Source organism: Tamandua tetradactyla, chromosome X (genome assembly GCF_023851605.1).
Source record: "Tamandua tetradactyla isolate mTamTet1 chromosome X, mTamTet1.pri, whole genome shotgun sequence".
Lineage (NCBI taxonomy): Eukaryota > Metazoa > Chordata > Mammalia > Pilosa > Myrmecophagidae > Tamandua > Tamandua tetradactyla.
This window is the reverse complement of record NC_135353.1, coordinates 47803451-47816778: the sequence shown is the minus strand read 5'-3', so window position 1 is coordinate 47816778 and position 13328 is coordinate 47803451.

The following is a 13328-nucleotide window of genomic DNA, read 5'->3' as shown; positions in this document are numbered from 1 at the left end:
ACCAATCCTGCTCAGACTTTCTAAAAAACTGAGGAAATAGGAACTCTACCTAACTCATTTTATGATGTTAATGTCATTTCAATACCAAAACCGGGTAAAGATGCCATAAGAAAGGAAAACTACAGGCCAATCCCTCTAATGAACATACATGCAATAATTCTGAATAAAATATTAGCAAATCAATTCCAACAACACATTAAAAGAATTATATACCATGACCAAGTGGGGTTTATACCAGGAATGTAAGGATGGTTCAACAAAAGAAAATCAATTAATGTAATACAGCACATTAACAAATTAAAAGGGAAAATCAGATGATCATCTTGATTGATGCCAAAAAAGCATTTGACAAAAGTCAGCATTCTTTTCTGATAAAAACACTCCAAAAGATAGGACTCAAAGGTAACTACCTTAATATGATGAAGGGAATATATGAAAAACCACTAGCCAGCATCGTACTCAACGGAGAGAGACTGAAATCTTTCCCCCTGAGATCAGGTACAAGACAAGGATCCCCATTGTCACCACTATTATTCAACATTGTGCTAGAAGTTCTAGCTAGAGCAATCAGGCAGGACAAAGAAATAAAAGGCATCCAAATTGGAAAGGAAGAGTAAAACTCTCATTATTTGCAGATGATATGTTACTATACTTGGAAGATCCTGAGAAATCTACAGCAAAGGTACTTGAACTAATAAACAAATTCAACAAAGTGGCAGGATATAAAATTAATGTGCAAAAATCTGTAACATTTCGGTACACGATCAATGAGCTAGCTGAGGAGTCAGTTAAGGAAAAAATTCCATTCAAAATAGCTCCTCAAAGAATTTTGTGTACCCAGCATTAGCACTATTTGGTATATACCCACAAAAGCTGAAAGCAACAACACAAACAGACATTTGCACACCGATGTTCATAGCAGCATTATTCACAATTGCCAAAGGATGGAAACAAACCAAATGCCCATCAACAGACGAGTGGATTGACAAAATGTGGTATATACATATGACGGAATATTATGCAGCAGTAAGACAAAATGATGTCCTGAAGCACATAACAAGATGGATGAGCCTTGAGGACATAATGCTGAGTGAAACTAGCCAGACACAAAAGGATAGATACTGTATGATTCCACTTTTATGACCAGCATAAAGGAATAATCAGAGGCTTATAATACAGAGGATAGGGGACTTAGAGATACATAACAGCTAGAGATGGGTGAACCATTAGCTAATGAGTTTGAACTCCAGTGTAAGGGAATAGATAGGAATGAAGGTGGTTCTCTAGTGGGTTGATTAATAATATTACCATATTGAAGATGAACAAGATTGAAAGGGGTTCTATAGACTTACATGTCCCACTGACTTACACTAGAAATATGAATGAGTTCTCATAAGAATTACTTCAAAGATATCATTCTTGTATAAAAAGTGTTTAAGTCCAGGGTACGGGGGAGCGGGAACTGCTAGTGTATGCTATCAGCTATGTTCAAAAGGAAACCATCAGCACTACCACAGCAACAGCAGAGGTAAATAATGGGGGGAGGGGCAAGTTAAGAGGAGGTTTAGGTTCTCTACTTGGCGAGGGTGTGTTTATTATTTTTCTTTCTCTTGGGAACAATGAAATTATCTAAAATTGAGAAGGTTGATGGACTGTGGACTTTGGGCCCTCTACATGATGCCCGATGAATGCGGGTGGCTGAAGAATGCACTGACGGAGAAGTAGATTGGCAAACGATGGTGTATATTTATGAATGAAGGTTGTGCTGCTACAAAAAGAACAGTCACGAGGCATGTAATGATGTAAGTGAACATGTGGAACATTTGGTGAGACAAAATAACCCAGAAACAAAAGACGAAGAATAGTATGGTCACATTTAGAAAATGCTTATAAGAAAACAGGAGCCTAGATTGTAAGCTTTTAGAGAAGACACTTTCAGTCTGGAGTGGTGATTATTATTTCTGGATTGTGAGATCTACTTGGTATATACCCCCAAGAGCTGAAAGCAACGACACAAACAGACATTTGCACATCGATGTTCATAGCAGCATTATTCACAATTGCCAAAAGATGGAAACAAACCAAATGCCCATCAAGAGACGATATATATATATATATATATATAAACCTGATATGTAGAGATAAGAATGAAGCCGAACAGGTTGGGGTTAAAGTAATTCAGAATTTAGGAGTAAGGAAGACAGTGTCTATATTTTAGAACCACACATACTCTTTGAGACCATTGGAAGAAAAGTTTATTTGGTCTGGAACTGAAATTTTCTGTAGTGCATAATCTAATTCAACCTATCTATATATCTCATTTGAACAATTGAAACAGAGGGAGCACAGAATGAGAAAGAGGTCCTTTAATCCCGTATAGATTATTGTAATGCCTCGATACATCTTAGAGTATATTAAGCAGATAATCAAAAAGTATTGGCAAAGTCTCCTGAGGGAGGGGAGAAAGAATATGGAACTATTACACTCTACCATCAGGGAATCCCCTGATATAGTGTCAAACTTTAGGGACACCCAAATCAATAGGCCACGACCTCGAACATGAGGCTTACTCTTGTGAAGCTTAGGTAGGTAGCAGAAAAGCTTAGACCTCCTATAGGCATGCCTAAGAGTTACTTCTGGAGGACCTCTGTTGTTGCTCATATGTGGCCTCAGTCTCTCTAACCCCAACTCTTCAAATAAAATCATTGCCCTCCTCCCTACATGGGACATGACATTCAGGGGTGAAAGTCTCCCTGGAGACATGGGAGATGACTCCCAGGGATTAATCCAGCCCTGGCACCTTGGGATCAACAATTCCATCCTGACCAAAAGGAGGAAAAGACGTGTAATTAATAAAGTATTAGTGGCAGAAAGAGTTCAAACAGAATCGAGAGGCTACTCTGGAGGTTGCTCTAATGCAAGCTTCAGGTAGACCTTGCTACCTGCAACCCCCCAACCAGGACCATTCCACCCAATCCTGAAGAACACCTAGGGTAATATATAAGATTCCACAAGATTTCCATACACTGGAGTAACTTCCCAGAAACTTACAACCTCCAGATGGGTCCCTGGTCCAGATAAGTCCTGAAACCTTGCCCAGCCTCTCCAGAGCATCAGATAGTTCCATCTCCCTACCCCATATTAGTGACAGACCCTTCCCATATGAAAAAGTTAGAATCACCATAGCCCAAACACCCCTAAAGAGAGGAATGGAAAGATCAAAGGTGATAATGGAGTTATACAGAGAAGATAAGAATTAACAAATGGATATGAATGCTGAATCATTAAATTGATCTCTTAGTTTCCAGTATTTTAGAGCAGCTAAAAGTAAAAACCTAAAATTGTGAAATTATAACCCATGTCAAAATCTGAAATATGTTCTACAACTAATTGTGGTGCTGTGCTTTGAAATTTATAGCTTTTTTGTATATATGTTATTTTTCACAAAAAAAGGGAAAAAAAGTCGGTTGTGATGATAAAAAAAATATTTAAGCCCTCTAGCTTCTATATTCTGGAGCAGCTAGAAGGAAAAATCTGAAAGGATCATATGGTAGCCCATGACAAACTCTGGGATCTGTCCTGTAACTACTTGTTGAAGAGTTCTTTGAAAACTATTTCTTTTTTATTTCTTTGCTTTGTATATATGTTATACCATACAATTAAAAAAAAGAGTAAAAAAAAAATTTACCACCCACAATTGGGTGGGTCACATCGCCATGGGAATAATCAAAATGCTCCCAGCCAGCAATATTGAATGAGGATTAAAGGACATTGCTTTTCTGGGGTCCATCACAGATTCAAACTGGCACACTGGCATTCTGGAACTGGCAGCCAACCATCTTTGGTCATTGGCTTTTCTGTTTTCTGTGACATGGCAATGCACATAGCAACCTCTCCTGGCCTCTCCCTTCTCTTCCACGTTCTGTTGACCTTCAGTTTCTTGCTTCTGTGGCTTTCTCTCTCTCTCTGTTTGAATTTCATTTGCTTATAAAGGTCTCCAGTAATAGGATTAAGACCTATCCTGATTGATGTTTGACACATTTTAACTGAAGCGACCTCATCCAAAAGTCCTACTTACAATGGGTTCACAGTGACAGGAATGGATTAAATTTAAGAGCATGTTTTTCTGGGGTATGTACAACGCCAAACCACCAAAGATGGGAAATCAGCAAATTTGCACAGGAAACTTTGGGAAATGTTGTTTACTGTAATCTCCCAGAAGGTTGGAGCAAAATTGAACAAACAAGATGAGTTTGATGCTTTGGGAAGTGTGAAAGTTGCTAGCGAGCTCTATTCTCCACTATAAAGAGAAGTAACAGAAATGGATGAAGCTTTCGCAGAAAATGCAGGACTTGTCAACAAATCTTTTTATCACGATGGTTGACTGATCAAGATGCATTGAGTAATGCTTCAAAATTTGATGAGCTCTCTTCCATTCGCCTCCGGGCCTCTGCCCAGCACCTTGAGGGGCTCAGGAACTTTCTCTCTGGAAGAAGGAGAGGATTCCGCTAGGGAATGGAGGGTAGGGGCAAGCCCCCGACTGGCCCCTGAACACACCTGGAACAGGTGGGCACCAGGGAAGTTTCACCCGAAACAGTGGGGAAGCCACCGTTGCGACCACTACTCACAATTCCATAGCTTTCCACTTCCCAGAGATACATGAGAGGGGACACGTGGCTTCAGCCCTAGGGTCACGTGCCTCTCAGCACCTGGGGCTCTGTTGTCTGCAAAACAATGGCACACGCCTACACAGATGCTAACCAGAGACCCCCCCCTGAACACTGGGTTTCTCCCAGACAGATCATCTCACAGACCTCAGAGATCACCTCCTCTCTGAAGACTTCTTCATGGTGGCTCTCAAGTGACAGTGGTCAAACCAACACAAGGACTTGGAGGCTAACTTTGCTTCTTGGTCAAGAATAACAAACTGCTCCAACAATTATGACAGCAAAGGATTAACAGTCTTTATATTTATAAAGGGTTTCTACAGAGTTAAAATATCACTAAAACTCAAAATGATAAAAGAGCAAAGGAACTGGTCGGGCACTTCACAAGAAAAAAATACATATGGCTAAGAAATGCTCAAAAAATGTTAAAAAAAATAACCATGATATGTCATTTGTCACTATCGAAGATTAAGAGATGAGAATACTTCGTATTGGGGCGGATGAGATAAGTTGTTCTCAAACTGCAGGTAGAAGGATAAATAGATCCACAAACATATTCATTATAGCATTATTTATATGTTAGAAAACGTAATGTAACAAAAACAATAAACTGACACAACTGTATACAGGTAACACCAATAGAAATATTGCCTAAGAAACATTTCTGTTGACATGGGAAAAATGTTTATGTCATAATAATATTCACAAAGTAAGATACAAACTTACATATTTATATTATCTCAACTATGGAAAACAATACTATAGAAGAGAGAAAAAAAAGTGGTAGTAAGCCAAGATCCTGGCTCTGAAATTTACTGAGACACCAGCTAACACTGGGCAAGTTACTTTGTTCTGTGAGCACAGTTTCATCACCTATAAATGGAGATAATAATATTTGTTTTGGGAAATGTCTGCAAGCATAAAATAATACATTAAGGTGGCTAATACAGTACTGGACACAATAAGTTGCAATTGCAATCATTTAATTTACATTTACACTCTTTAAATTTAGTATTCAAAACGCTCCATGATTTGACCCTGAACTTCTCGTTTCAGCTCTAATTCCCACTATCCCCTTGGTATAACCTACACCTTCATCAAGCGGCACCCTTTCTAATTTCTAACATGCTCCATCTTCCCAACTTCTTGGCACCTTCAATTCTGCCTGTCAAAATATTACTCATTCTATAATGTTAATAGCAGGAGTGAGCATATGGGAACTCTATTTTCTGAATGATTTTTCTGCAAATATACAACTTTGGCATAAAAATTAAAAGATCCTTCAGCAAAAAAAAAAATTAAACTTGAACTAATGAGTGAAGAAGCGTATGAAAAATACATAAAACCTATTGAGGAGTGAAAATGGAATCCCTAAATAAACTAGTCTTAAACTTAATCCAGCATAGTGTTGTTTGAAAATAGTAGTGATAGAGATTTAAAATAGCAATTTTTAGCAATACCAGAGGAAAAACAGCACTAGTCGTTGCAACTATGTTATTGAGAGAAAATATTCTTTAGCTTTCTAATGATTGAAAATAAACCTAATGTGTATCTTTTTCACAGCACCCTGTGATTTAGCCTAGGATCTAGTTATTATATTTAGAATTCAGTGAATTATATGAGGCAAAACTACTTGCAAAAATTAAGTCATTCAAGGGTAAGACTGTTATCTTAAGCCTCATATAATATTGTAACTACTGCTTACATACATCCCTGCATTTGGGTCAAAATACTTAATATTTTCATTGGAAGTATTGGAAAGAACTGGGAGTGAAGATAAGTTTTTGTTAGTTGTACAGCATCAGAGGAAGAACAATACACCTGAATTTTGCAATACATGGCACATTTGCTGGTACTATTTTTATACAATGAAGCCACAGCCTTACAGCAATATAAGAAACAGTTTAATAATAGAAAAATTCAACTTCAGTAGAAAAAAAGCTACTGACAAGCACAGCAACTTGCATGGATCTCGAGGGTACTATACTGAGTGAAAAAAAAAGAGCCAATTTCAAAAGATCATATACTATATGATTTCATTTGTATAACACTTCTTGAAGTGCCAAAACTGTAGAGATGGAAAACAGATTCGTGGTTACCAAGGATTAGGAATGGGATAGGAGGAGCGGGTGGGTGTGATTATAAAGGTGTAGCACACAAAGAAGGTCTTTGTGGTGATGGAATAGTCCCGTATCTTGATTGCTATGGTAGACACACAAATCTACACATCTGATAAAATGACAGACGTCCTACTGTATCAATTTCCTGGTTTTTAACATTGTTAAAAAGGTTTACCCATTGGGAGAAACTGAATGAAGGGTACACAGGCCCTCTCTGTACTATCATGGCAACTTCCTATGAATCTATACTTATTTCAAAGTAAAAAGGCTTGGGGAAAAAAAGAGATAAAATGCTGGACCCAGCATGCAGAAAGCATTCAGCAAAATGCAACTACTATTAAACCAGGGACTGCCCCCCATTTTCAGGGAGCCTCTAGCTAAGCTTAGAGCGGAGGAAAATGAAGGCACCTGTGCTTAGGGAGGTGGCATTCAGGAGCCGGCAGACGAATACTGTGTTACATAGAGGAGTGGGAGGAGGACATAGAGGATAAGGGGATCCATGAGGGCACTTAAAAAAAGAAATAGAAGTACAAATTAGGCAAAATTAGAAGTGGGGTTACACAAGAAATACCCTTAAAGCTCTTTGAGAGACCAGTCTGCTTGCTGCATTTTATGCATTTGAATCCAGCTCATTACCTCTCTTTTTTTTTAACATTTTTTTATTGTGAAATACATAAACAAAAATGCAATAAATTTCAAACTGCATTTTAACAAGTAGCTTTAGAATAAATTTCAATGTATGGTATGGGTTACATTCCACAATTTCGTTCTAGCTGCTCTAACACACTGAAGACTACAAGAAATATCAATGCGATGATTCAGTAGTTATATTCATTTGTTAAATCCTATCTTCTCTATTACAATTCCTCCTTCTCCTTTGATCCTTCTCCCACTCTTTAGGGATATTTGAACAATGGCCATGCTAACTTCTTCATGTTGAAAAGGGGTGTTGACATTATGGGATAGGGGGATGTAACCGATTGATGCTCTTGGAGAGACTGGCATCTCTGGTTTTCAGGACTTAGTTGGCCTAGGAACTATTTGGAGGTTATAGGTTTCTAAAAAATAAACATAGTGAGTGAAACTTTCTAAAAGTCTCAGATAGAGCCCTGGGTATTCTTTAGGGTTTACAGGAATAGTGTTGGTTGGGGCTTGGCATACCATGGCAATTAGCAATATCTAGCTGAAGCTTGAATAAGAGTAACCTCCAGAGTAGCCTCTCGACTCTAGTTGAACTCTCTTAGCCACTGATACCTTATTTTTTTGACATTTGTTTTCCCCCTTTTGATCAGGATAGCATTGCTGATACCACTATGCCAGGGCCAGAGTCATCCCTGGGATTTCTCTCCCACGTTGCCAGGGAGACCTTCACTGCTGGACGTCAAGTCCCACAAAGTGGGGAGGGCAGTGAGTTTACTTGCAGCTGGCTCATTAACTCAGTAACTGAAAGCTTGAGTGGTGAAGCTCAGGGAAACATCGGCATGGGGAGCTCCCTCAGTAGCACATCAGTGGAAATGACTGGGTCCTGTTAAAACCATGTTTCTTCCTTAATAACTCCCTCCTGACCAAACCCACTGTTTTGTTTCGTTTTGTTTTTTTTCTTTTGCATAGAGTAGTCTGGGATTTCGGAGAGTCTACTCCACACATCATCCACTGGATGATGCTTGGCATCTCCCCTTTCATGTTGCAGTCCTTTGGTTTAAGGTCAGGTTCCATGTTCCATCCCTAATCTTACCTGAGGGTAGATTTTTTGAAGGGGGAGATTATGAGAGCTCTCAGCTGAGGGAAAGGGGAACAGGGAAAACAGGGAAGAAGGGGAAGTCTTCCCTTCCTGTATAAGTCTGCCAGGGCCTGAGTCAACAACTCATCAGTTCAAGGCAGATTACTCATGCTTCTTAAACACTCAGGACAGCAGGGTAGAGCCGGCAGGCCAATGATGATGAGATAATGGTACGTGTTTTAAGTATTTACCTGACATTACACATACATATATTCTAGAATCTTCACAACAAATCTTACAAAGAAGGTACTATTATTAGCACCTCTCTAAAGATCTGGGAACTGATGTTCAGTGAGGTCAAGAAAATTAGCAGAAACAGGTTAAAATATCAGGTTTAGTCTGGCCCCAAAGGAGTCAGCCAAAACTTGCTCACCCATGGCTGATAAGCTTCCATTTTCCTAGAGACAGGCAGAAAGATGAGCATCAAAAATATAACCAGAAGCCCAATGTAGTCACACATTCGAATTAAAAAATTTCTGTTCCATCAAGCTGGGTACGCTTCATTCCCCAAAACTAGAAGGCAGCATAATTTCAAGGTGCCTGCCCCTCCCCTCATTTGCTATGCGTGAACTTCCATCTTTCCTTTAGCTTAGAGCCTCCTGTCCTGTGTGGGGTAGGGCCCAGCTAGGTCCCTCAGCTGCCCAAATGCAAGCCCACTCAGGAGTTTGCTGTGGTATTCTCAGTCCACTGCCTCCCAGTGAATCCCCGGTAGGTTAGAAGCTTTTGATAGACATTGAGATAAAGAGAGGTAAGCAGTTGGAAGGGAGAGAGTCCATACTGACATGAGGGCAGAACTAAAAAATGGAGATGCTAGGTTGGGGGGAAAGGAGAGAGTGGAGGGCCCTAACTTCGTGGGTGTTTCCGAGGGCAAATTATTATCTTCTAATGTAGCTAATAGCAGGCTTAAAGTCTTTCGGCAAAACAAACCAATAAATGAAAACCTGGGCACTAAATTAATGACTGAAGAAAAAATCTAAGAAATTGATAGTAGTTGACTCTGGGTTATGTGTGTGTGTGTGTTGTGTGTGTGTGTTTCCAGAAAGAGAAAGGCGCCCCCTGCCATTCAGGTATTTCGGAGCATTCACAGCTAGGTTTTGATGCTATTTCCTGTTTAACATAAACAATTTCACAGAATACCATCATATAACCATGGTGATTATTCTGTGATCATGATGGATCAAGACAAAAGAGACCATTCCGTAATCCTTTGAACACAAAATCACCAACATTATCCAAACCAAAGAAATGACCAAACATCCCCCTCTCCTGGCTAACCTAAGTGACTGCTGTTTCTTTACCAATTACAATTTTTGCCTTGGTCTGGTCTGCCCTCCCTCTAGATGAGATGTATTGTAATGCCCAATCATAGAATTACCCCTACGTTCTGATAGCATCCAATTTACAGCAAATCCCAGCTTCCTTAAACCCTCCTAAAATCACAGAAAAAAGCCCAAATCCTATAAGTCCTTTCTAGTACTCACTTAGTGAGATGCCCCATGATTCCCCACAGGAATACCTGATAGAGGGTATTGAACAAGAGCGATGTGTGTGTGTGTTTACATATATATTTTGTGTATTTTTAAATACACATACATACAAAAATATACACATATTTTTTTCTACATGATTTTTATCTTAGCTTTAAACTCTTCACTTAACATTAAACTCCTCATTTAACATTAAACTCTTCATTTAACATTAAAATGGACACTTGGTTGGATTTCTGAAAGAGTGAAGTCTCATTATCTGAAAGGGTCATAATTCTGAATGTTTGAAGAACGCTAGTCCCTGCAGCTGAGGTTTACCTTTTTCCAAACTATTTATATATATATATATATATATATATATATATATATATATATATAGTAAGCAATGAAAATTAAACACTGGAATAAAAATGGGGAACTTTGCAACTGGTTTAGAGGCAGTATCAATTTGCATGTTAATTATGTGCTAATTACTTTATTTATTCATTAAGAAGATGAAGGGAACCTCTACTTAACTACATCCTGTTGGTCATTAGTGTTTACTAAACAGATTACTGTTTTTACTTGAAAATAACTTATTTTTAAACAATTTATGCATCAGACTTCTTACTAATATAGGGGCCTTCATCCACTAATTATTCAAAAACAGCAAGACCAACGACCTGTTGCATATCATTTCAGTTCTTCATTTGACTCACGTGTGCATCAGGGGCACATGGGTCAGTACAGTTATTCAGGTCATATTGTCAGACAAGTAATTTGCTATCTGTCTCCACCATTCAGGGCAGTTTCAGGCCCCATCCCTCACCCCTCTCTAGTTCAGGGTTTCTCAAACTTGGGACTACTGATATTTGAGGGGGGAGGGGCTGTGCTGTGCATTGTAGGATGTTTTGCAGCATCCCTGGTTTCTACCCATTGGATATTAGTAACATAAAACCCCCGTGAGTTGTGACAACCAAAAATATCTCTAGATGTATTAGTCAGGGTTTTCTAAAGAAACAGAGCCAACAGAAGATATCTGTAAATATGAGATTTATAAAGGCATCTCACACAACTGTGGGAATGTAAGAGTCCAAAATCCACAGGGCAGGCTGTGAAGCTGGCAGCTCTGAGGAAGGAACTGGACAAACTCCACAGGAGAGGCTTGCTGACTGAAGAAGCAGTGCAAGAGTCTCTCTTCTCCCTCAAAGCTTTCAACTGATTGGATTATCTCTTTGGTGAGAGGCATGCTGTTCTAGTTTGCTAGCCGCCAGAATGCAAAATACCAGGAACAGCATGGCTTTTAAAAAGGGGAATTTAATAAGTTGCTAGTTTACAGTTCTAAGGCCAAGAAAATATCCCAATTAAAGTAAGTCCATAGAAATGTCCAATCTAAAGCATCCAGGGAAAGATACTTTGGTTCTAGAAGGCTGATGAAGTTCAGGGTTTCTCTCTCAAGTGAGAAGGCACATGTTGAACAGGGTTAGGGTTTCTCTCTAATCTGGAAAGGCATGTGGTGAACACGGCATCATCTGCTAGCTTTCTTTCCTGGCTTCCCTTCATGAAACTCCCCAGGAGGCATTTTTCTTCTTCATTTCCAAAGGTCGCTGACTGGTAGACTCTCTGCTTCGTGGTGCTGTGGTGTTCTCTGTTCTCTCCGAATCTCCTGCTTTCTCCAAAATGTTTCCTCTTTTATAGGATTCCAGTAAACTAATGAAGACCCACCTGAATGGGTGGAGACACATCTCCACCTAATCCATCTTAACAACCACTCTTGATTGAGTCACATCTCCAGGGAGATGATCTAATTACAGATTCAAACATATAGTACTGAATAGGAATTAGAAGAAATAGCTGGATTTCTAAAATTGGATTAGGATTAAAACATGGCTTTTCTAGGGTACATATAACCTTTTAACTAGCACACACACCTTAGTTGATTTCAAATGTAATCAGCCACACATACAATCAACTGACTGATGACTTAATACACCAGCCTTTTGGTTTATCAACAAACCATGAAATACCCTTGCAGCAACGGTCAGGTCAGTGCTTGTCTGACCAGACAACTGGGCATCATCCTTGGCCAAGTTGACGCACGAACCTAGCCATCACAAGGGACTTGTATGCCAAGCATTCTTTCTACTTAAGGGTTGTTCCAACCCAACTCTTGGAACTAGGTCAGAGCAGCCCTAAGACCAAAGAACACATCAGGCATGGAGTTACACAAGAATTTTATTAGGACTTACAAACAGGAGGAGATTCTTACCAATGGCGGCTGGTTCTCAAATGGAAGCTAGTGCTCTGCAAGGGGGTGGGGTGTGCAAGGGCTTATAAGGGTTTAGGACAAGGGTGTCAGAACAGAGTTTCAGTGGGGTCTTGTGATAACAGGCATCTGGAGGTCTGTTATCAACAGTGATCAAGGGAGGGGAGTTTTAATGCTTTAAGATACCATCTGTATGTATTAGTGACAGACCCTTCCAATGTCAAAAATTTAGAATTGCCATAGCCCAAACAACCCCAATGAGAGGTATGGAAACTTCAAAGGTGATGGTGGAATTATACATAGAAGATAGGACTTAACAAATGAATATGAATGCTGAATCATTAAATTGATATCTCTTTTAGTCTCCAGTATTTTAGAGCAGCTAGAAGTAAAAACCTACAATTGTGAAATTCTAACCCATGTCAAAGTCTGAAATCTGTTCTACAATTAATTGTGGTACTTGGAAATTTATAGCTTTTTTGTATATATGTTATTGTTCACAACAAAAGAAGGGGAAAAAAGTTGATTGTAATGATAAAGTATTTAAGCCCTCTATTCTGGAGCAGCTATATTCTGGAGCAGCTAGAAGGAAAAATGTGAGAGGATTGTGTGGTAGCCCATGACAAACTCTGAGATCTACCCTGTAACCACCTTTTGAGGAGTGCTTTGAAAACTACTGCTTTTTTATTTCTTTGCTTTGTATATAGTTATACTGTACAATTAAAAAAGTTTAAAACAAAAATAAAAAAATGTAACCTTACAGGATTGTATGATTTAGGAGTTGCCTAAATTGTGCCTTTTGCCCCTGTTGTACTTTTCTGAAAATTTCCTTATGACTGTTTTACTTTGATAATCATACATAAAACATTCCATGAAAGAAAATTTTATTTAAAATGATCTTTTCTTTCTGATCATAATTATTATTTTTTTCATTTATGAGTGCAACTGAAAAGGTCTTCTGTTGAGGAAGGGGTTAAAAATTGACTTACAACTTGGGGAACATAAAAACCACTGAATTATACACATGAA